Below are 25,982 nucleotides of genomic sequence, written 5' to 3' on the forward strand. Positions count from 1 at the left end.
TTCAGATGTCTGTCCAGCTCCGTTTTGAAGACAACCAGGGGTCTATTGGTAATCCCCCTTATAAATGCTGGGAGGCTGTTGAACACTAGTCCCGGAGAAGTTAATAGACAACTTCCATACTTCATACAAATTGTTAGTAACTGAACGAGTGAATGTGGAACAGAGACAGAAAGTCAGGAAGATCGATCGTTTTCAGTACATAATTTCAAGCAAGTTAGGTAAGAGTTGTTAGAAAACAGGACAAGTGTTTCCTGACGCGGGTCTTAGTCATATGTCAAGCAGTGAGATAAAATCCATGAAGTAACTGATAAGTATTAGAAAATAAAACTGATGAAGTCCCCAGAGGAAAAACACTGAGGTCGAGGCCTGAAATGCTTCCACCCAAAGTAACTGAATTATATTATATAATGAACGGTTGTTTACACAAATGTAGTGAGAAGGTTTCGTATTGAATTTTATTTGCCGGCGTAAGATATCCAACTACTGAGAGACTAGAAAAGTTCCCAGAAAATTGAACTTAGCAACAAAAAAAACTTAAAGAGAGAGGCACCGTAGTGCCACATAAACCTACATGTATGTTCTCAAATTACCGAGTTTTCATCACATAATAATAATAATAAATAATAATAATGCAGTGATTTGTATCGATATATAATGAGAAAATTTTAATAGTGAATTTATTTAAGTATAACAACAATTTTGCAAAACGGTCTACAGTGCATAGTGTATTAATACAGAGTAATATAAGTCAGAGGGGACAGTCGCGCGCGTTTATGCTCCGTCAAAAACTGCGTGTCTTGATAGTAGTAGAAAGAACAGAATGCGGGAAATAAGCGTGTGCAACCATAAAGTGCATATACTCCTTTGAACAAACAAAAAAGGAATATCAGTGAACGCTAATTAGGAAAATATGGATTATAGTGTCACATAGAGAGTGCCGGTGGAGAAACGGCTACTGTGGGAAATAGACCTGACCAGCACTAGTGAATTATTGCCGGGTGTCGACACAAGTGGAAATAAACGAATATCGATCTATCTATCTATAAGTAATATAGTGAGTGACAAGGATATGTATGTGCAGTGGCATAGTGAACTAAATTGTAGATAAGAGTAATCTAAATTATCCCCAAGTATAGCGTACAATATATAGTGTAGAAAGGGGAATATCTTACAAGCGACTGGCACTAGCGAACTATTGCCAGAGGTCCAGTGAAGTGTTAATAACGGATAAGTAACTACTATAGTCATAAGATATGAAACGAGTGATGGTAGCATTGAGGTGCAGGGAATCACAGCATACATAAACTGAGCATACAACCATTACCTCTACTAAACAGGAAATAATCTTTTCCTTAGAAGTGTAGGGGGAAGTTAGCGTAGGCCTAACTAAGTGAAGTGTGGCAGTGTGGGCAAGTCTGCCGGCTCACACCCACCCTGTACCCAACACCCACCACCCACCCTGCACCCACCACCCACCCTGCACCCACCCTGCACCACCACCCACCCTACACCCACCACCCACCCTACACCCACCCTACACCACCACCCACATACTGCAAACTTGGTTCGTATAAATACATCTTGCATATTACTGGCACCAGCAAGAGAAAGGTAAAGCGGAAATCAGGTTTCTTCCGTGGCATACAGTGTAGTAGGATACAGACAGGATGTCAGCACAGCATATCTGTGGGACATGTAAAAAAATCCTTGGAAGGAAATCCAGAATCACATGCAACCTATGCTCTTCCAAACACCATATCTCTTGTACTAGACTAAATACAGCCTCAAAAAATGACCTCGAACTAGCAAGGTGCTTCTGGTTGTGCAATAAAGATGTAGAACTTTGGGCAGGTATCAGAAAGGTACTAATGAGAGTAATAAATGATAAAAATAATCAAGAAAACAAGGATGACCTCTTGGATAGTCTACCAAAAATATATAAAACATGGGAGCAAGAGATAGTGTATCAAAAAATGCAGAATGTCCATACCACAACAGATGACTCGAAACTATCTAGTCACCCACATGGTGCTAAGCCAGACCCATCCCCCAGTCATAGCACTAATACCCACAGTGCTGGTGCTGGCCCAGGCTCCCCCAGGCATAGCACCAATACCCACAGTGCTGGTGCTGGCCCAGGCTCCCCCAGTCATAGCACTAATACCCACAGTGCTGGTGCTGGCCCAGACCCAGCCCCACCCCCCAGCCCCAGTGCTGACCCAGACCCAGCCCCCAGCCTTACTGCCAGCCCAGACTCTTCTAGGGACACTACCCAAACCACCACAAAAACAGTAAATATACAACCATCATTGCACAAGACCGTGGCCCACAGTACAGATGTTGGAGAGGGGTCTCCTCCTTCCTCTACTGGGGAAAGTAGATGGAATCCAGGACGGGGTGGCCCTGGCTTGGATACTGAGGATTATAGTGCAGTCCCAGAACCTGCAGAAATTGACAACACACCTCCCAACAATTCTCAACCAAAGGTGAATTTGTGCAAATATTATGCTTGGGGCATCTGTAAGCATGGAATAACAGGGGAAAAAAATGGGACATGCAACTTTGACCATCCCAAAAAATGTAGCGACCTCCTGTCTAAAGGAGTGTGTCGTTCTTCTTCCTGTACTTTCTTTCACCCAAAAATGTGCCACTCCTCGGTCCTCCAGAAGCAGTGTTACAACATCGAGTGCCCTGCATACCATCTAAAAGGGACCAGGAGGCACAGACCCCACAAGACAAACAATAGTAGCTACGACAACCCAACTCCAGGTGATATTTAGTGGCAGGAAACGGAAAAAGAAAATGGAAGGAAACAAAAATAGTCCACCACCTTGGAGCCTTGTTGGACTGGAGGCGCAGCCAGTGGCCACCCATGGCCCTCCAGAATTACAACTACTGATGCCAATAACAAAATCCCCCCAACAAACACAGAATACAACCTCGTTCGTATTTGCTAATATACAGGGCCTTAAGCCATCCACCAACAACAAAATACCTTTTATCAGTGGACTTCTAGTGGAGTCTAATGCAATGTTTGTAGCCTTCACAGAGACTCACACAAAAGATCACTTTGACAGTGAAATATGGATAAGTGGTTACAACCTTTTTAGATGCGACAGAAAAAACAGGCAACAACGGGGGGTTGGCCTGTATGTCAAAGAGTCCCTTATCTGCACGGAGTTGCTGAACACCACAAATGAGGTAGTTGAAGTTCTATCAATAAAGATCGAGAACCAAAACCTAGTCATTGTGGTTGTATACAAGCCACCAGATGCAACCTCCCAACAGTTCAAGGAACAGCTACTGAAAATCGATTACTGTTTGGAAAACCTTCCAGCTCCATCCCCAAACATCTTACTGCTTGGTGATTTCAACCTAAGGCATACAAAATGGAAGAATGTAGCAAATAATGTTATAGCTGGAACAATCCCCGGAGGTAGCGCAGATGAAAGGTCACACACACATGAGCTACTAAGTCTCTGCGAAAAACACACCTTAAGCCAGCAGATAGTGGAGCCAACAAGACTAGAAAACACACTTGACCTTATCTTCACAAATATTGAGGACCTGATAAGAGACATACGAATATCAAAAACAACTAATTCCGATCACAATCTAATCTAAGTCCAGACGTACATGTATAGGGGTCCTGAACAGCAGAATGCATGTACCTGTGAAGGAGTCTTCACAAAATACAATTTCAACAACAAGAACATCAACTGGGACCAGGTAAACCATGTCCTAAACGAAACATGTTGGAAAGATGTCTTAAATGACATGGATCCAAACCAGTGCCTTGAAAGGATCAACTTCCTGGTAGCCGAAGCATGTTCTAGGCATATTCCCCTAAGAAAGAAGAAGAGCAGGAGTAAACTGGAGAGAAAAAGACGCTCCCTCTACAGAAGACGACGAAGAGTCACTGAGCTCCTCAGGAGTGCTAGAATATCTGATACACGAAAGGAGGCGCTGACCAGGGAAGTGGAAACTATCGAACTTAAGCTAAATGACTCTTACAGGAACAAGGAGAGGCAGGAGGAGCTTAAAGCTATTAGTGAAATTGAAAGAAATTCAAAATATTTCTTTTCATATGCCAAAAACAAGGCAAATACCACAACTAGTATCGGGCCCTTACTCAGACAGGATGGGACTTACACAGACGACAACAAGGAAATGAGTGAAATATTGAAATCCCAGTACGACTCTGTGTTTAGTGAACCACTAATCGGTCTGAGGATCGACGACCCAAATGATTTCTTCATGAATGAGCCTCAAAACTCCATAAATGTATGCCAGATTTCCGACATTACCCTAACTCCGATAGATTTCGAAAAAGCCATTGACAACATGCCTATGCACTCAGCCCCGAGCCCAGACTCGTGGAACTCTGTTTTCATTAAGAACTGCAAGAAACCCCTCTCGCGTGCCCTAAGTACACTATGGAGGAGGAGCTTGGACATGGGTGAAATTCCACAGTCACTTAAAACAACGGATATAGCCCCACTCCATAAAGGTGGCAGCAAAGCATTAGCTAAGAACTATAGACCAATAGCTCTGACGTCCCACATCATAAAAATCTTTGAAAGAGTGCTAAGAAGCAGGATTGCAAATCACCTGGATTCCCAAAATCTGCACAATCCAGGGCAACATGGGTTCAGGGCAGGTCGCTACTGCCTCTCACAACTACTGGATCACTATGACATGGCCTTGGATGCACTGGAAGAAAATCAGAATGCAGATGTAATATACACAGACTTTGCAAAAGCATTTGACAAATGCGATCATGGCGTAATAGCCCATAAAATACGTGCTAAAGGAATAACTGGGAAAGTGGGGAGATGGATCTTCAACTTCCTAACAAATCGAACACAAAGAGTAGTGGTCAACAGAGTTAAATCGGAGGCTGCCATAGTGAAGAGCTCTGTTCCACAAGGCACAGTACTCGCCCCCATCGTATTCCTTATCCTCATATCAGACATAAACAGAGATATACACCACAGCACCGTATCATCCTTTGCGGATGATACTAGGATCTGCATGAGGCTGTCATCTGCTGAGGACGCGGTTAACCTCCAAGAAGATATAAACAAAGTTTTCCAGTGGGCAACGGTAAACAATATGATGTTCAATGAGGACAAATTCCAACTACTCCGTTATGGAAAACTGGAGGAGATAATAACTAGAACAGAGTATACTACTGACTCCGGCCATACAATAGAGCGGAAAAATAATGTAAGGGACCTGGGAGTAGTAATGTCTGAGGATCTCGCTTTCAATGATCACAACAGTGCCACGATCGCACGTGCAAAGAAAATGATAGGATGGATAATGAGAACTTTCAAAACGAGAGATGCCAAGCCCATGATGATCCTTTTCAAATCACTTGTTCTCTCTAGACTGGAATACTGCTGTACATTAACATCTCCATTCAAAGCAGGTGAAATCGCAGATCTAGAGAGTGTACAGAGATCCTTTACTGCACGTATAAGTCCTGTCAAGCACCTTAACTACTGGGAACGCTTGGAAGCACTTGACTTGTACTCGTTGGAACGCAGGAGGGAGAGATATATCATAATCTACACTTGGAAAATCTTGGAAGGAATGGTCCCAAATCTGCACACAGAAATCACTCCCTACGAAAGTAAAAGACTGGGCAGGCGATGCAAAATGCCGCCAATAAAAAGTAGGGGCGCCATTGGTACACCAAGAGAAAACACCATAAGTGTCCGGGGCCCAAAACTGTTCAACAGCCTCCCATCAAGCATTAGGGGAATTGCCAATAAACCCCTGGCTGCCTTCAAGAGAGAGCTGGACAGATACCTAAAGTCAGTGCCGGATCAGCCGGGCTGTGGCTCGTACGTTGGACTGCGTGCGGCCAGCAGTAACAGCCTAGTTGATCAGGCCCTGATCCATCGGGAGGCCTGGTCATGGACCGGGCCGCGGGGGCGTTGATCCCCGGAATAACCTTCAGGTAACCTCCAGGTAAGAAGTGGCATATATGGGTCAAGATACAACGTGGCCCCAGGCGGTCTACCTACTTGGAGGTGAGTACACCACCTGGGGCCACCTAGTGGCAGATGTCACAGGAGTCAGCTGAGCTGAAGTTCATGAATCAGATGTCCGTAGTGTAAATGATCAGTAGTAGTAGTAGTAGTTAAGTAATCATAAGTAGTTAAGTAATCATAGCGAAGTGTATTTGTTTAAAATTAGACAGAAATAGGACAAAATAGGATAGTGATTAGTGAAGGGTTCATGAGCCGCCAACCACGGTGATATACGTCCCCTCATTTCAACGTAGCAAATTTATAGATATGAAAAGAAAAGGAGGTAAATATTAAACAATGAGATAAATGTTATTAGTGGTAGTAGTGCTTAAGTGTGTGGACAGACACATCTTGTGTATTGTTTATGTGAGGAAGGAGTGCGTACAGCCCTCATAACAACTACACTTTCATTGGTCATTGGGAGAGTTGGCCCCTGATGCCTCTAGGCCAGTGGTTCCCAAACTTTTTCAGCTTGTTACCCAATTTAACATGCCACATAAAGCATGTTACCCCTTTCACAAAATGTTGTTATTATTGATATATATGGCTAAACGTGAACGTATACAGCCTCGCATACTCTGCTAATCCTAGCAAAACCATTGAAAACGTAAGAACCACACATACATTATATATAAAATTAATAATAGCTACAAATTCACAGTAACATTGGGTAAATACTAACTATATACTGCACAGAGCAGTACACATACATACCAGCTTATGTCTACCTCGGCTGATGCTCACAGATAAACTGACAGTGTGAAATAGAGGCAGCCTCAGGAAGTGAGTGACGCGTACTGGACAGGTCGATCTGGGCTACTGAGTGACTTTTGTCCTGAAGCATACTTGTCAAAATACTTTTGGGTTTCCACACACTTAGCTATATATTTCTTCTTTTCTAATACTTTATTAGTTTTTGATGTTTATTGTTATTTGGTTTAACTTTATTACTTACTTATAATAGGTATACTTTACAACTTTATATACTAAGACAAAGTTAACAATAATCCTCATACCGGGTACCGCATTGTTTTCTTGATTTTCAGAATTCATAACTTTTTTTCTGTCACCCCTCCATTACCCTCCAAAAATGGTTAAATTACCCCCAGGGGGTAATTTACCCCCAGTTTGGGAACCACTGCTCTAGGCAAATCCGCTGTCCTACCTGCCATCACCCACCCCTTACTCCGCGCCCTGCTGCCACCCATCGTCCACGCCCGCAGCCCATGCCCACCCCAACGGTCATCCCACTACTCACGCCCACCACCCACCCCACCCGTTTTGCCGCTCGCACACCGCCAGCGAGTCTCCCCACAGTCAGGCTACTATTACACCTCCAGTCTATAAGGCACACCAAAATAGGACCGGAATAGTGATCTAAAACAGTGGATCAATAGTTAACAGAACGAGCATAATATGGAAATGCGTTCCAATGTGCCTAAGGTGAAGAGTTGCCAGATGTTTAGGTACACTTAAATTTGAGTAGGGTTTTCGTGGCTATCCCACCTTGTGCATAGGATACTGACAGGATGGCTTGCAGGAATACTTGTAAAACATGTGGAGGGGTCTTGGGGAAAGACGCAAGAAGGGTCACATGTGAAGAATAAAAAGTCGAAATACCGTGACGGGAACGATTCACAACTACTACTGTTACTGCCACCACCACCACCACTCCTACTACTACCCCTACTAGTACTGTTACTACTTCTATCATCACCAACCAACACTACCACTACTCTCATTCTCATGCTCCTGCTCCTCCCTCCTTCCCCATTCTGACTTCTGGCCTTCCCTGCCTCTGACAATGGTCCAGGGCCAACCAAAAAGTCATCCTAACGTTTCTTTATTAAGTTCGGGTTTTTGGAGAAGTGTTACATGTGCCTTTTGCTTGTCTAAATACTATCTCTCTTGTACAAGTATAAACACTGCTTCTATAAACAACATTAATCTAAAGAGGTGCTTCTGGATTTGCAACAAGAATAGGGGGCTTTGGATAGGCTTCAGGAAGGATCTCAGGAGAGTGCTGAATAACAATCAAGAGGACACAGGACTTCTTCTGGATCGTCTACCTGGAAGAAAACAAGAGTTACAGGAATTGGGAGCCAACAAACCCAAGGGAAGACTCTCAGAAAGGAAATGTGAACGAGAAGCCATTAACAACAGAATTCAAAATATTCAAATTCCAGAATATGATTTAGATATGAATGCACACTTACTCGAAGAGATACGTGTAGCCTGAGGAGCAGACACCCACCTGCCCCTCCCGACAGACTCTAATCCTACTACTGATTCAGCTACAGACAATCAAATGTGTGGGCACTACACCTGGAACCAACTGGAAAAAGAAATGCTATGTGTCAATTTGACAAACCTAGGACATTACGTTCTCTGTTGAATACAGTAGTATGTCATTCCAAGATCTTCACGTACTTCCACCTTAAAATGTGCACTGACTCAGTAAATGAGAAACAATGCTATGATGCAAACTTCTAGCAGCCCAGGGAATGAGGCATACAAAACAATACGAACTTATAACTGAACATTGAAATTCAAACTATACAGGCAGCAATTTTTTTTTGTACCGGGAAGCATAAAAAGTATGCCAAACCAGGTAGGAATATATTGCTACCTAGACACTATCCTGGACTGGAAACTAAGCCACTGGAAAGAAAGCTAGAAGTGGGCTCACCAGAGCTACTGTTATTGAATCCAACATAAAAAGATTCCAGAACAACAACAGACAGCATAACTTTATTTGTTTTTGCAAACATTTGGGGTCTTAAATCTAGCAACAACAAATTAGCATTCGTCAGCGGTCTCCTCATTGAGTCGAATAGAATGTTTGCTGCCTTTACCGAAACCCATGTAGAAGACTATTTTACTAGCGAAATGTTGATCCCTGGGTACAATATATTCAGACACGACCAGGAAAAAAAAAAGAGAACAAAGGAGAAGGGTTGGTCAGTATGTTAAGAGTCGCTTATTGGCACTGAGTTACTTAATACCACGAATGATGTGGTCGAAGCTCTGCTGTTAAAACTGAAAATCTAAATCTAATTATTGTAACTGTGTAAACCACCAGAAGGAACTTCACAGTTGTTCAAAGAACAATGGAAAAATGTGCACTGTCTTGAAGACCAGCCCCATTTAATAATAATAGTAATAATAATAATAATATTAATAATAATAAATTTAAAATAGAGGTAAATCCACAAAACAGATTTTTCTTGAAACTGAGTGAATCACTAAATCCGTATGGGTCTTTGTGCTTGGCATGGATAAAAGCTCAACCGTCCGTCGGTAACAGCAAGAAAACAAGTAACCGAACTATCCGTAGCAGGATGTATAATATATTGAATTTTATTATATTTTATGGAGCGCTCAACCCATGTGGTCACTGAGGGCAAGGCATTGGGAAAGGCTCGGTCTACGTTTCCCAAATCGTAAGTCGGTCTCGCACTGTTTGCATATGACGTCACTGAGGGCAAGGCATTGGGAAAGGCTCGGTCTACGTTTCCCAAATCGTAAGTCGGTCTCGCACTGTTTGCATATGACGTCCTTCGGGAAGCCTAGTTTAAAATCCTCGTAGCCGTCATTTACAGTAATATATTAAGAGCATATTTCTTAGGTATGATCCTGCCAGGAAAAATATCTTTGTAAGTGTAAAATTAACAATAAAAATAAAACGATTAATGTTATTATTAATACATTACTATCGTAATACATGGGTAATGCAATATTGGGATAAAACACACACACGCACACACACATTATGTATATAATATATATATATATATATATATATATATATATATAAACAGAATACATTTACAGAAAAAACAAACATGAATACAACGGCACAATGTATCAAAGATCATGAATTTCCTCCAGCTCCTCCGAGGCTGGACGCGAGCCAAGTATGCAGCAAGCATTTCCCCTCTGGATGGCTATGCAGAGGCGCTGTAACATGAAAGTGGCTGCCCTTGAGTCCCTGGTGGTGTATATATATATATATATATATATATATATATATATATATATATATATATATATATATATATATATATATATATATATGTATATAAATACATATATATATATATGTATATATATCATGCCGAATAGGTAAAAACTTGCGATTTTGGCTTACATAGCAACGCTCTTCTTGCCGAATAAGGCAAGCGAAAATTTCTGTATGCAATAATTTCGCAAAAATCATTCCGAACCTAACGAAAACACAATATTTCATTGTGTTTGTTTATTAATTATTGTAAACTTATGTAAAATACATTTACTTTGATTAGGCTAAATTAAATTGCGCTTATAATAATGTTAGGTAAGTTTCCTAAGGTACTTTTGGTACAAAATTATTAATTTATACATTAACATAAATAAAAAAATATATCTTTGAACGTATAAGAGAAAATTTTAGAAAGAACTTAATTTTAAATGAGTTCTTGCTAATTGACCAGTTTTACTTATTCGGTACGACATATATATATATATATATATATATATATATATATATATATATATATATATATATATATATTTATATATATATATATATATATATATATATATATATATATATATATATATATATATATATATATATATATTTGTTGATATTAGATATCCACTGACATCACATGGAACGTTTTCATAGTTATATAGGATATTATTGTTAATAATATTTCAACATACATATTTGTGCAAATATTTAAAAGTAGTGCTTAAATATAGTACTTAAAGCAATATTTGCACTTGCAGAAGTTGGGCGGCCACTGAGCATCAGCAGGATGGCCCCGCTGGGCGCAGTTGGTCGGCCTTGTTGCTGGGGTGAAGCATTAATGGGATTTTACATAATTCAGCACAAGGAGCCCATTAGACTTACAGCCGGAGAGCGATGGCCGAGATCTGTTTTGAATTTGTGATGGACGGCGCCGGGGACAGGCTTTGTCTGAGGGGCATGATAATTATTTGGTATCTGTGGAGAGGAAAGGGATGCTGGGGAAGATGTGAGATGGAGATGGAGAGGAGTTGTGTGTGGGTTGTTGAGGGGATGAGTGCGTGTGTGCCTGAGAGGTAGAGGATGGAGTATGTTGTGATGTTGACCGAGCCCTATCACCTACTTGAGATGGAATTTGAGTATGTAGTCTTTATAATTTGTTTAGTGTGTAACTCAATGAGCTTACATCCCGTTATCTGCTGGGCTAATTGAAGAGGGTCTAGTTGTTTTCACGTGTTGGACTTGTTTTTACCACGATTATGTAGCGCTAATCTAAGTTCTGGATTTATTTCTTCTGTTAAAAAGCAACGATCTGGATGTTTAGTATACTCACTCAAGCACCTTAATGGTATTAAACTCTAATCTATATCCTGGGAGCCAATGATTAGTAACTTTCAGCTGAGAGCAACATAATTTAAGTAAACCGAAAAAGGAATAGGAGAGGAGAGTGAACCAAGAGCTGCAGAGAGCCGGAAAGAGGCTGTCGTGGACTGCAACTTTCGTCAGAGACTAAGGCAGTACGAGTATCAAAGAGGCCAGACATACCTTTTGGCCACACGTCTGCATATTAAAATTTACTTATCATATTCACCACAGTAATTAAGATTTAGAAATGAAGTGCTCAGTAAATGGTAAATTTCGTATATTTTCTAACCCTCTTCTCCATGATCCCCAATTCCCATTATTATTATTATTATTATTATTATTATATTTTCCCCTTATTATAATAATAACATGTTGAAAAAGGAAGAGCGATTTGTTCAGTGATTTGTGGATAGTAGTGAACTAGTGTAGTGATTAACCAATGGCCCGAGTGAAGGTAATTACTCTGGTCAATTATATTAATTATAATTAAGTCACTGGTAAATTTAGGGGGTTACTGAAGTTGTGGTCTGACAGTGTGGGAAAGGAGTGTGGGATGCTGGGGAGGAGTGTGGGATGCTGGAATTAGTGTGGGGTGCTAGGGGGAGAGAGAGAGAGAGAGAGAGGGAGAGAGAGAGAGAGAGAGAGAGAGAGAGAGAGAGAGAGAGAGAGAGGAATATGAGATTCTGCTGCTATGTGGGGGTACTGGGGAAGCTAAAAGTAGTGTATAAGGTACTGGGGAGGTTAAAAGCGGTGTGTAGTGCAATGTGGAGGTTAGGAGCAGTGTATGGTGTACTGGGGAGAGTTAGAAGTAAAGTTTTTGGGGTACTGGGGAAATTTACAAATGACGTGAGGGGTACTGCAGAGAGTTAGAAGCGGTGTGTAGAGTACTGGGGAGAGTTAGATGCGGTGTATGGGGTACTGGGGAGGGTTAGAAGCGGTGTGTAGGGTACTGGGGAGGGTTACAAGCGGTGTGTGGAGTACTGAAGAGGGTTAGAAGCGGTTTATGGGGTACTGGGGAGGGTTAGAAGCGGTTTATGGGGTACTGGGGAGGGTTAGAATCCGTGTATGGGGTACTGGGAAGAGTTAGAAGCGGTGCGTGGGGTACTGGAGAGGGTTAGAACCGGTGTGTGGGGTACTGGAGAGGGTTAGAAGCGGTGTGTGGAGTACTGGGGAGGGTTAGAAGCGGTGTGTGGGGTACTGGAGAGGGTTAGAAGGTGTGTGTGGGGTACTGGGGAGGGTTAGAAGCTGTGTGTGGGGTACTGGGGAGGGTTAGAAGCGGTGTTTGGGGTACTGGGGAGGGTTAGAAGCGGTGTTTGGGGTACTGGGGAGGGTTAGAAGCGGTGTTTGGGGTACTGGAGAGGGTTAGAAGCTGTGTAAGGGGTACTGGGGAGGGTTAGAAGCGGTGTTTAGGTACTGGGGAGGGTTAGAAGCGGTGTTTGGGGTACTGGGGAGGGTTAGAAGCGGTGTTTGGGGTACTGGGGAGGGTTAGAAGCGGTGTTTGGGGTACTGGGGAGGGTTAGAAGCGGTGTTTGGGGTACTGGGGAGGGTTAGAAGCGGTGTTTGGGGTACTAGGGAGGTTTAGAAGCGGTGTGTGAGGTACTGGGGAGGTTCAGAAGCGGTGTGTGAGGTACTGGGGAGGTTTAGAAGCGGTGTGTGGGGTACTGGAGAGGGTTAGAACCGGTGTGTGGGGTACTGGAGAGGGTTAGAAGCGGTGTGTGGAGTACTGGGGAGGGTTAGAAGCGGTGTGTGGGGTACTGGAGAGGGTTAGAAGGTGTGTGTGGGGTACTGGGGAGGGTTAGAAGCTGTGTGTGGGGTACTGGGGAGGGTTAGAAGCGGTGTTTGGGGTACTGGGGAGGGTTAGAAGCGGTGTTTGGGGTACTGGGGAGGGTTAGAAGCGGTGTTTGGGGTACTGGAGAGGGTTAGAAGCTGTGTGTGGGGTACTGGGGAGGGTTAGAAGCGGTGTTTGGGGTACTGGGGAGGGTTAGAAGCGGTGTTTGGGGTACTGGGGAGGGTTAGAAGCGGTGTTTGGGGTACTGGGGAGGGTTAGAAGCGGTGTTTGGGGTACTGGGGAGGGTTAGAAGCGGTGTTTGGGGTACTGGGGAGGGTTAGAAGCGGTGTTTGGGGTACTAGGGAGGTTTAGAAGCGGTGTGTGAGGTACTGGGGAGGTTCAGAAGTGGTGTGTGAGGTACTGGGGAGGTTTAGAAGCGGTGTGTGAGGTACTGGGGAGGGTTGGAAGCGGTGTTTGGGGTACTGTGGAGGGTGATCTTGCAGCTCAAATGAAGCTCCTAATTGTCTTGCAATTCCAGTGAGGACCCCCACTGATCTTGCAACTCTGCTGAGGACCCAGTAGTCTTGCAACTCCATTCAGAGGACCCAGGAAAAACCTCTTTCACCCATTTTTGGGGGGTTATCCTAATTTAAATCAACATAATTATCTTTTATTTTATGAATACAGCTATTGTGTTTATTTCAACCATTGTGTAATTGTATAATAGTCTGTCGAGAACCTAAATAAAGTTTAACTCATTGTTATATGATTTTTGTGGAAAATGATGAGTTTGATGCAACTTAATCCTTGTATAATGTAGATGCAATTTAACACTGGGTTAATGACTTGACCTGGGTAAAAACAATTATAAATGTACAAATGTTTATGAATAAATCTCCTGAATCTGATTCTGAATCTGTGAGTGTGGAGAAGGATTTGTGTGAAGGATTGAAGGCTAGGTAAGGAAAGGGAGGGACGGAGAGATTGAAGGTTAGGAAGAGGGAGGGAGGGAGTTACGGAGAGACTGAAGTTTATGTTAGGGCAGGGAGGGACGGAGGGGTTTAAAGAGGAAAGAAGGTGGAAGGATGGGAGGGAATATGGAAGGGTGTGGATGGTAGGATAGAGTGGAGGCTAGGAAAAATACAGGAACGGGGAAGGTGATACTGAGGAAGCGAGGGGATGGAGAGCGCGTTAGAAGGAGGGATTTAGAGGTGGAATGACGCAAGAAGTGTTATGAGCACTGGGTGTAAGGCAGTGTAAGGCAGTGTAAGGCAGAGTAAGGCAGTGTAAGGCAGTGTAAGGCAGAGTAAGGCAGTAGTTTTCAAACATTTTGAATTCACAGAACACATACAAAAGAAAAAATCCGTAACGTTTGACTAGCTCACTGAGAATATGTTTTAGTTCCAATGTCAGTGGTTAAATAGCAAAGGGAAGTCGACGGCGATGACAATGGTTATACTCAATATGTGGAGTTATATCCTTTGTTTTTATACGATTTCTACAACATCTGACATTTTTCCTACTATAGCTGCGGCTCCACCAGCGCATACACTAGAATATAATTTTTAGTATAATAATAATAATAATAATAATAACAATAATATCTATTTCTATAAGTACATGTACAACGTATACAGTCCTAGCTGACATCAATGACACACTACTATATAGAAAGCCGCTTGTTATGCAGAGCATTTCGGGTAAATTTAGTCAGTTTTGTCCCAGGATGCGACCCACACAAGTCGACTAACACCCAGCAACCTATTTTATATTGATGGGTGAACAGGAACAGCAGGTACCGTATGGAAACACGTTCTAATGCTTTCCAGCCGTATCGTAGATTCGAACTTCGGACCTCAGTGTGAGAGCTGAGTGCTCCAGCGATCGAGCTACGAGAATGAATTGATCAAATTAATTATTTCTTCACTCTTTGTGCTAACAGGAAGAGACTAGCAAATAAGCATATCTGCTGCATGGAAGATTAATGAACACAGCGGATAAGCGCAAGTAACATTGCTCAACCTACAACGTTGGTGGAGGTCTACTTGCAGGGAGAAACCTACTGGACTCAAGCTCGTCTCACTTCTGCTTCATAAAAAAAGCCTTCATTACGTCTTGAACAGTTTTATCTGAGTGAAACAATAAATTTTTCTCAGTTATTTTTCCTCATTCAGCCTATCAGATTTATTGCATACCGCTTTGATGGTACTGTCTGTTTAGTGCATGCGTCATATGTTTTTCTTGTTGCTCACAAAATGTGCAAAATGATCTTTTGTCTTTCAAGTCAGGATGTTTGGCGCAGGATGTTTTCGTAATCTCGCAGGATTTAAACTGATTTTTCTCACCACCTGTTCACATTCAAGACAGTCAGTTAATAACTGAAGCTAATGGAGTCTTCATCACACTTCCTTTTCTTACTCGTGCTTGAGCTTAATTTTTTAGAACATATGCCAATGGTATTAAATTGTACTGTAGATGGAACGACACGTGATGTCTTTGTTACTTTGTTATCATCCACTTGAGTCTTCATCTGATGAATACTCATGTCAGCACATTGTTCGTGAAGAATGTTATCATTCTAACATTATTTTTTTAAGTCGTGTCAAACCTAACTAAACTAAAAATATGAACAGAAAACAAATCAATCGAACAAGTGCTTGTTTTCCATTTCCTACCGTGGCAGGAGAGCCACTAATGACCAGCTGGTAGATATTTTATCATGCCCCTCTCTCATTCTCATGTGAAGACTGCCTCTTTGTAAATTAGATAGTAAATATTTTTTGAAACGTTGCTAACACGAATCAGCACTTTTATTAGACTAGCTGATTTAAGATTTTGTTATCGGTTTAGGAATGGGAGGGTCACTGACCCCTTTTAGGCCACGTAAGATTATGATGTTATGGTTACGGAGATGGGAGTGAAGGAGAGGTAGGGAGTGAAGGAGAGAAGACAGAGGAGAGTATAGGAGAGAGGAAGACTACTGCTTCTGACACTCCGTCCATTATGACATGCCCTACAGAACCCCATCAAGTTTCTATGCAGTCACAGAGCTCCGCAGAAGACAATATGAAAAACCTTTGGACGACTGTAGCGATGTGTGAGAGATCAAAGCAAGGAAGAGTAAAAAAAATAAGAGGCAGTAGAGTTACTGAAGTTGATGGAGGTAGTGGAGCATGTGGGAGTGGAAGTGGGTAGGGGAGTGGTGGAGGGAGTGGTGGAGGGAGTGGGAGTGGTGGAGGGTGCAGTAGTGGAGGGGAAAAAGAAGAAAGAGATCTCTACAGTTTGTGGAATAAGACGTTCGCTTGACATAAGTTTCTTGTAGAGAATAATGGTAGTATCTCAGATTTTGTTTAGTGACTGTACCTTTTCTTATTACAATTCAGACTGAGGACCACAGCTGCAGCCGCAGCTGTAATCGCAGCTACAACTGCACCTGGACTTGGAAAATTAGCTTCCCTCATGTCTTCACACGGAGCTTGTTTATAAACTTGAATTGTTTCTCTTATATTTAGTTACTGTGTTGACACTAATCTTCACATTGGGATCCCTAGCTGAGCTCTCCTAGTCCGCCTGGGCTCGTTCTCTCAGCTCATCTTTCAGCTCTCATTAGGATAGCTATCCCTTAACTAATAAATATTTGATATTCTGTCAATTGGGATATTAAATAGGTCCTTGCGGATCCTCGGAAAAAATCACGATGGTGAATTTGCCATTCACTACATGTCCATTCGTGGTGTACCAGATTACAACACGGACGTATAAGAGTTCTTGGAGTAAGTAGACAACACCCCTTCGAAACTGCTGGTATTACAAAAAATATTACAGAAGAACAGGCGAACCCCCCTGAATTGAAGTCTGACGTTTGAACTGATAGCGAAGATGTGAGGACGCTTTGATACAGCTTGCGCTCTTGCGCAGAGAGACAGAGAGACAGAGAGAGAGAGAGAAGAGAGAGACAGAGAGAAAGATTGAGAGAGAGCGAGAGAGAGAGATTGAGAGAGAGAGAGAGAGAGCGAGAGAGAGATTGAGAGCGAGAGAGAGAGAGATTGACATTCGAGTCAGTGACAGCAAAACCATTACCTGAATGATATTTTCGGGGATCAAAAACCCCCTGGCCCGGTCCCAGACCAGGTCTCCTTGTGGATCCAGTCCTTGTCAACAAGGCTGTTACTGCTGACGAGTCACCTGTTGCTGGTGGCCGGTCATCATACAGATAAGACCCAGGTCAGATCTTCCCTGACTAATATCTTATAAAAACAAGCACAAGATAGTTTCATATAAGTCTGGTATGACATAGGAAACCCAGCAGCCAACATGGCCCTTATAGTTTTGGCGTTTTCCCATTATTATAACTGTAATTCAAAGTGATAGGAAGCAACGAATATTAGATTTCTTTTCAGTTTTGTGGAAAAATTGGCTTTGCAGATTATAGCCAAGCCTATTATTATTTCATATTTGTATTTAGTTCGGCTTTCATTGGCAGGACAGTTTGCCCAAGTTAATCTCGTATGGACATTTAGCCATTGTTTTACATGATATTCCATTTATTTTTTTTGTATTATGTTTCTTAAGGTTTTATTGTGGGTAACGATAAAGTAAACACAGAGTGATACTTTACCAGGCATGAAACAAACACCTGTTGATAGTTCACCAGGCATGAAACAAACACCTGTTGATAGTTCACCAGGCATGAAACAAACACCTGTTGATAGTTCACCAGGCATGAAACAAACACCTGTTGATAGTTCACCAGGCATGAAACAAATACCTGTTGATAGTTCACCAGCCATGAAACAAACACCTGTTGATAGTTCACCAGCCATGAAACAAAAATATGTTCATAGTTTGACAGTTATAAAACAAACACATACTGATAGTTTACCAGCCATGAAACAAACACATGTTGATAGTTTACCGGCCATGAAACAAACACATGTTGATTGTTTAGTGAGCATGACAAATCTGATGCTATATATTATTTAAAGCGGTGGAGCTGCAAGCCAATGGAAAGCTTCGGTCAAATGAACAAAAGTTCCACTGATCGGTTCATCCTTTGATTAAGGTCAACATTATGATGTTTCCTTGGCATATAAAACCCTTTCACAGGTACATGAGAAATTAAAAGTTACCTCCTAGGATGGGTAGCATGTGACGTCTTGGGAGACCGAAAAGGGTTAACATGGTGATTATGTGTACTCACCTATTTGTGGTTACAAGGGTCGAGTCATAGCTCCAGGCCCCGCCTCTTCACTGATCGCTACTAGGTCCTCTCTCTCCCTGCTCCATGAGCTTCATGAAACCTAGTCTTAAAACTATGTATGGTTCTTCCCTCCACTACGTCACTTTCCAGATTATTCCACTTACAGTTAGACGTTTTCAACTTCCAATTGTGATCCGTGTGTACTCACCTAGTTGTGGTTGCAGGGGTCGAGTCACAGCTCCTGGCCCGTGTGTGTGTGCGCGCATGCTGTAACACTAGTTGAATTTGTCTGTGTAGTACAATTCATTTAATATTAAAGTAGCAAGCCCTCCCTCACTACTCTGTAACAGACTTGTTAAGAAATAACTTCTCAGCTATTACCTTCATAGAAAGGATGAGTAGAAGGTTGATCACCATGGCGTATACCTTATCAGAACATCACCTCACTGTATTCGGAAGATTTGTGCCTCGAGACAATCATTCTCTGTTGTTCTGTCAAGGATTATTTGATTTAGATGCAATGTTGAACGAGCAATACTAAATTTAATGGAAAGAATATACAGTATATACATTACATATATTCTGCCACAGAGCTGAGCATGGCTGAGAATATATGTTTATAAAACATATATATTTTAGGTAGTAGGTTGGTAGACAGCAACCACCCAGGGAGGTACTACCGTCCTGTGGTAGTAGGTTGGTAGACAGCAACCACCCAGGGAGGTACTACCGTCCTGTGGTAGTATGCTGGTAGACAGCAACCACCCAGGGAGGTACTACCTCCCTGTGGTAGTAGGTTGGTAGACAACAACCACCCAGGGAGGTACTACCGTCCTGTGGTAGTAGGTTGGTAGACAGCAACCACCCAGGGAGGTACTACCGTCCTGTGGTAGTATGCTGGTAGACAGCAACCACCCAGGGAGGTACTACCGTCCTGTGGTAGTAGGTTGGTAGACAGCAACCACCCAGGGAGGTACTACCGTCTTGTGGTAGTAGGCTGGTAGACAGCAACCACCCAGGGAGGTACCACCGTCCTGTGGTAGTAGGCTGGTAGACAGCAACCACCCAGGGAGGTACCACCGTCCTGTGGTAGTAGGCTGGTAGACGGCAACCACCCAGGGAGGTACTACCGTCCTGTGGTAGTAGATTGGTAGACAGCAACCACCCAGGGAGGTACTACCGTCCTGTGGTAGTAGGTTGGCAGACAGCAACCACCCAGGGAGGTACTACCGTCCTGTGGTAGTAGGCTGGTAGACAGCAACCACCCAGGGAGGTACTACCGTCCTGTGGTAGTAGGTTAGTAGACAGCAACCACCCAGGGAGGTACTACCGTCCTGTGGTAGTAGGTTGGTAGACAGCAACCACCCAGGGAGGTACTACCTCCCTGTGGTAGTAGGTTGGTAGACAACAACCACCCAGGGAGGTACTACCGTCCTGTGGTAGTAGGTTGGTAGACAGCAACCACCCAGGGAGGTACTACCGTCCTGTGGTAGTAGGTTGGTAGACGGCAACCACCCAGGGAGGTACTACCGTCCTGTGGTAGTAGGTTGATAGACAAGAACCACCCAGGGAGGTACTACCGTCCTGTGGTAGTAGGTTGGTAGACAGCAACCGCCCAGGGAGGTACTACCGTCCTGTGGTAGTAGGTTGGTAGACAACAACCACCCAGGGAGGTACTACCGTCCTGTGGTAGTAGGGTGGTAGACAACCACCCAGGGAGGTACTACCGTCCTGTGGTAGTAGGTTGGCAGACAGCAACCACCCAGGGAGGTACTACCGTCCTGTGGTAGTAGGTTGGCAGACAGCAACCACCCAGGGAGGTACTACCGTCCTGTGGTAGTAGGTTGGCAGACAGCAACCACCCAGGGAGGTACTACCGTCCTGTGGTAGTAGGTTGGCAGACAGTAACCACCCAGAGAGGTACTACCGTCCTGTGGTAGTAGGTTGGTAGACAGCAACCACCCAGGGATGTACTACCGTCCTGTGGTAGTAGGTTGGTAGACAGCAACCACCCAAGGAGGTACTACCGTCCTGTGGTAGTAGGTTGGTAGACAGCAACCACCCAGGGAGGTACTACCGTCCAGTGGCAGCAGGTTGGTAGACAACCACCCAGGGAGGTACTACCGTCCTGTGGTAGTAGGTTGGTAGACAGCAACCACCCAGGGAGGTACTACCGTCCAGTGGCAGCAGGTTGGTAGACAACAACCACCCAGGGAGGTACTACCGTCCTGTGGTAGTAGGTTGGTAGACAGCAACCACCCAGGGAGGTACTACCGTCCTGTGGTAGTAGGTTGGTAGACAGCAACCACCCAGGGAGGTACTACCGTCCTGTGGTAGTAGGCTGGTAGACAGCAACCACCCAGGGAGGTACTACCGTCCTGTGGTAGTAGGCTGGTAGACAACAACCACTCAGGGAGGTACTACCGACCTGTGGTAGTAGGTTGGTAGACAGCAACCACCCAGGGAGGTACTACCGTCCTGCCAAGTGAGTGTAAAACGGAAACCTGTAATTATTTTACATGATGGTAGGATTTCTGGTGTCTTTTTCTGTCTCATAAACATGAAAGATTTCAGGTACGTCTTGCTACTTCTACTTATACTTAAGTCACACTACACACACACACACACATATATATATATATATATATATATATATATATATATATATATATATATATATATATATATATATATATATATATATATATATGTATATACACCCCTCTGGGTTTTCTTCTATTTCCTTTCTAGTTCTTATCGTTTATTTCCTCTTATCTTCATGGGGAAGTGGAAGAGAATTCTTCCTCTAAGTCATGCGCGTCGTAATAAGCGACTAAAATGCTTGTCTTGTGATTTTGGCTTAAATAGCAACGCTCTTCTTGCCGAGTAAAGCAAGTGAAAATTAGTGTATGCAATTATTTCGCAAAAATAATTCTGAACCTAACGTAAAAAATATGTTTTACTGTGTTCGTTAATTATTAAATTATTGTAAACCCAACACATTGAAATAATTATTTTTCATTGATATCAGAATGATTTTTTGCGAATTTATTGCATACACAAATTTTCGCTTGCCTTATTTGGCAAGAAGAGCGTTGCTATTTAAGCCAAAACCGAAAGTTTTACCTATGGAGAAAGGGTTGGAGTAATTTCATGCACTAGCCAAGAGGTATACCATCTTTTAGGAATGAAGAGGAGCAGGATGTGAGTGAGCGGGAGGTGCGTGAGGTATTACGTAGAATGAAAGAGGGAAAGGTACCTAGGGATTGGCAGAGATCATGTATAGTTCCTTTATATAAAGGTTAGGGGAACAAAAGAGATTGTAAAACTTATAGAAGAATTAGTTTACTGAGTTGGGTTATTATTGAAAGAATTAGAGGTAAGACAGAATGTAGGATTGCGGATGAGCAAGGAGGCTTTAGAGTGGGTAGGGGATGTGTAGATCAAGTGTTCACATTGAAATATCTATGTGAACAGAATTTAGATAAAGGTAATGAAGTTTTTATTGCATTTATGGATTTAGAAAAGGCATATGAGTGGATAGGGGAGCTATGTGGCAGAGTTGCAAGTATATGGAACAGGTAGCAAGTTATTAAATGCTGTTAAGAGTTTTTATGAGGATAGTGAGGCTCAGGTTAGGGTGCGTAGAAGAGAGGGAGACTACTTCCTGGTAAAAGTAGGTCTTAGACAGGGATGTGTAATGTCACCATGGTTGTTTAATGTATTTATAGGTGAGGTTGTAAAAGAAGTAAATGCTAGGGTGTTCGGGAGAGAGGTGGGATTAAATTATGGGGCATCAAATACAAAATGGGAAGTGACACAGTTACTTGCTGATGATACTGTGTTTATGGGAGATTCTACAGAAAAATTGCAAAGGTTATTCGACGAGTTTGGGAGTGTATGTAAAGGTAGAAAGTTGAAAGTGAACATTGAAAAGAGTAAGGTGATGAGGATATCAAATAATTTATAAAGAAAAATTGGATATCAAATTGGAGAGTAGTAGTATGGAAGAAGTGAATGTTTTCAGATATTTGGGAGTTGACGTGTCAGCGGATGGATTTATGTAGGATGAGGTTAATCATAGAACTGATGAAGGAAAAAAGGTGAGTGGTGCGTTGAGGTATATGTGGAGACAAAAAACGTTATCTATGTAGGCGAAGAAGGGAATGTATGAAAGTATAGTAGTACCAACACTCATATATGGGTGTGAAGCTTGGGTTGTAAATGCTGCAGCGAGGAGGCTGCTGAAGGCAGTGGAGATGTCCTAAGGGTGTGGTGTAAATATTATGCAGAGAGCGGAAGAGGGGTTGTTGAGGCGGTTTGGTCATTTAGAGAGAATGGATCAAAGTAGAATGACATGGAGAGCGTATAAATCTGTTTGGGAAGGAATTCGGGGTATGGGTCGTCCTCGAAAAGGTTGGAGGAGGGTAAAGGAGGTTTTGTGGGCGAGGGGCTTGGACTTCCAGCAAGCGTGCATGAGCGTGTTAGAAGTGAATGGAGACGAATGGCATTTGGGACCGGACAAGCTGTTGGAGTGTGAGCAGGGTAATTAATGAAGGGATTCAGCGAAACCGGTTATTTTTATATAGCCGGACTTGAGCTCTGGAAATGGTAAGTACAATGCCTGTACTTTAAAGGAGGGGTTTGGGGTATTCGCAGTTTGGAAGGATATGTTGTGTATCTTTACATGTATATGCTTCTAAACTGTTGTATTTCTGAGCACCTCTGCAAAAACAGTGATTATGTGAGAGTTGAAAGTGTTGAATGATGAAAGTATTTTCTTTTTGTGGATTTTTTTTCATTTTGGGTCAACCTGCTCGGTGGGAGACTGCCGTCATTTTAAATATATATATATATATATATATATATATATATATATATATATATATATATATATATATATATATATATATATATATAATATAGGGAGGTACCACCTCTAGAACTTTACTGGGGATCCTCATCCTCAGAGAAGACAATAAACGTACCTCAGAGAAAACTCAAGGTTCACCCCGGAGCTGTTTGAATATTTTCTTTTCCTACCACCCCCTATATTTTATATTCCACATGAAATTTTATTGATAGACGGAATACATTGACAGAAAGCACAAACGTGAATACATTGGTACAATATATAAAAGATTATGAATTTCCTCCAGCTCCTCCGAGGCTGGACGCCAGCCAAGTATGCAGCAAGCATTTCCCCTCTGGATGGCCACGCTGAGGCGCTGGAACATGAAAGTGGCTGCCCTTGGGTCCCTGGTGGTGTCGATGAGTCTGGAACCCAGTTCTTTAAGGAAACGTGTGGCATTTTTTCACCATGACCCTAAGGTCTCTCATCCCAGTGGAACAAATTGATACTGTTGGCTTATCTCCCTGTACTTGCTGATCTTGTACTCCTCCCTGTGATCAGCGGCTCCTCACTGTCGTCCGACACTGTAATGGATGCAGGTGTTAGCCAGTGTGGGCACACAGATATAGTCCCATGCTAAGAGCTTGCCATTGTTCCAAGGATAGATGATCCCGTCGGGGTGATTTGCTGGATTGTGGGTACAGTTGGCTGCTAGTGATTGGGGCTCTTTTTTGGCTGGTCATCCAGCTGTAGCAAGGATTTTGGAACATTTAAGACCATGTAGACCATATTGGTTGGCTTGGATATCGCCGCAAATACATGTATATTCCGTGTGAACTGGGGCAGCAAGGCGTAAATCCATTGCAATACGGAGGGTCTTAGGGTTGAGGCGTGTTCTCATTGTCGAAATAAGAACTGTTTGGAGGAAGTCCCCAGAGTGAGGTGCATTCACAGCTTGGAGATGGACAGTTTCTCTGTCTGATGTTACAGCCCTAAGCGTGTTGGCAAGCGCCTTTTCAGCAATGGGGCCATCCCAACTTAATATAATATATATATATAATATATATATATATATATATATATATATATATATATATATATATATATATATATATATATATATATATATATATATATATATGTTTTCTACTAATAACTGAAATAATAAAACAATAATAATTACATCTCTGTGCTCATAAAGAGGAAACGCAAATATTTAGGCAGGTGTTTTCACTTTTTTTTTTTTTTTTTTGCAATTTAAAGTACTTTGTACTAAATACCTTAAGTAGGCTTGAGGTAAGAACTTTTGTGTACTATGGATTTTTTCTCGAATTTCATACTAATAGCAATTTTAAAGTCTTAATTTTTTCCCCAGGAAATGTTATGTTTTCGTTTTACCTACAATAATTTAATTAGAAACAACTGGATTAAGACTTTCGCTTATTTCTGTGTATATTAATATCCCTGAGATGGAAGAGAAAGACAGAAACAGCGGTTAAAGGAGGAAAATTGGGCTCAACAAGGAAGTGGAAGAGAAGGAAGAAAGATGAGAGAAAATGCATATTTTAAAAACTTTTAATAAATTCATATTTATATACATCCTGGGATATGAAACCTGACACATGAGTTAATCTAAATGAATCACAGTTTAATAATAATAATAATTATATTATTTTCATTATTAATTAATAAACATCTACATTACAAACAACAGAACATACTTGTCTTTTTTAACGGCTGAAAAATCTGGCATATGTTTGTATAACGCTGAATGTAATGTGTAATATAATATATATATATATATATATATATATATATATATATATATATATATATATATATATATATATATATATATGTCGTGCCGAATAGGCAGAACTTGCGATCTTGGCTTAAATAGCAACGTTCATCTTGCCATATAGGACAAGTGAAAATTTGTGTATGCAATAATTTCGCCAAAATCATTCTGAACCTAACGAAAAAAAATTAATTTCACTGTGTTTGTTTAATATTAAATTATTGTAAACAAATCTAAAATATATTTATTTGCGTTAGGCTAAAATAAATTGCGCTTGTTATAATAAGGTTAGGTAAGTTTTCTAAGATTCTTTTGGTGCAGAATTATAAATTTTCACATTAACATTAACGAAAAAATATATCTTTAAACGTATAAGAGAAAATTTCAGAAAGGAATTAATTTTAAACGAGTTCTTGCTAACTGACCAGTTTTACATATTCGGCACGACATACATACATACACACACACACACACATATATATATATATATATATATATATATATATATATATATAAATATATATAATCTCCAATTCTTCAGACGCTGTGTAAGCCTAATGAGTTATACAGCGGCTGAGTGAATGGAGGTACGGCTGACAGATCAACCAATCACGTTTTAATAATTCACCTTTTTTATGCAATTCTCAACGTTGGCATCTTAACGCTACTTTGTTTTTCAAATTAAGTTAGGTTAATTTAGTTTAGACTGGGTAAGGTCGCATAAGCACATAAAAGCCTATATTGACCTCCCCCCCCCCCAAAAAAAAAGCAAATTACAAAAAAAAAAACCGGTCGAAACGTTGTTGGCAACGAGGAGGTGAGAGAGAAACAAAACTTTCATATCTGGACTTCTTCTGTCGCGGTGCAAGAAAGGGTTGAACAAATGAAATACAGAATTTACATAAACGCGGAAGAGACCAAAATGGGGAAAATTCACAACTTCTTT

This window comes from Cherax quadricarinatus, chromosome 82 (genome assembly GCF_038502225.1).
Source record: "Cherax quadricarinatus isolate ZL_2023a chromosome 82, ASM3850222v1, whole genome shotgun sequence".
Classification (NCBI taxonomy): domain Eukaryota; kingdom Metazoa; phylum Arthropoda; class Malacostraca; order Decapoda; family Parastacidae; genus Cherax; species Cherax quadricarinatus.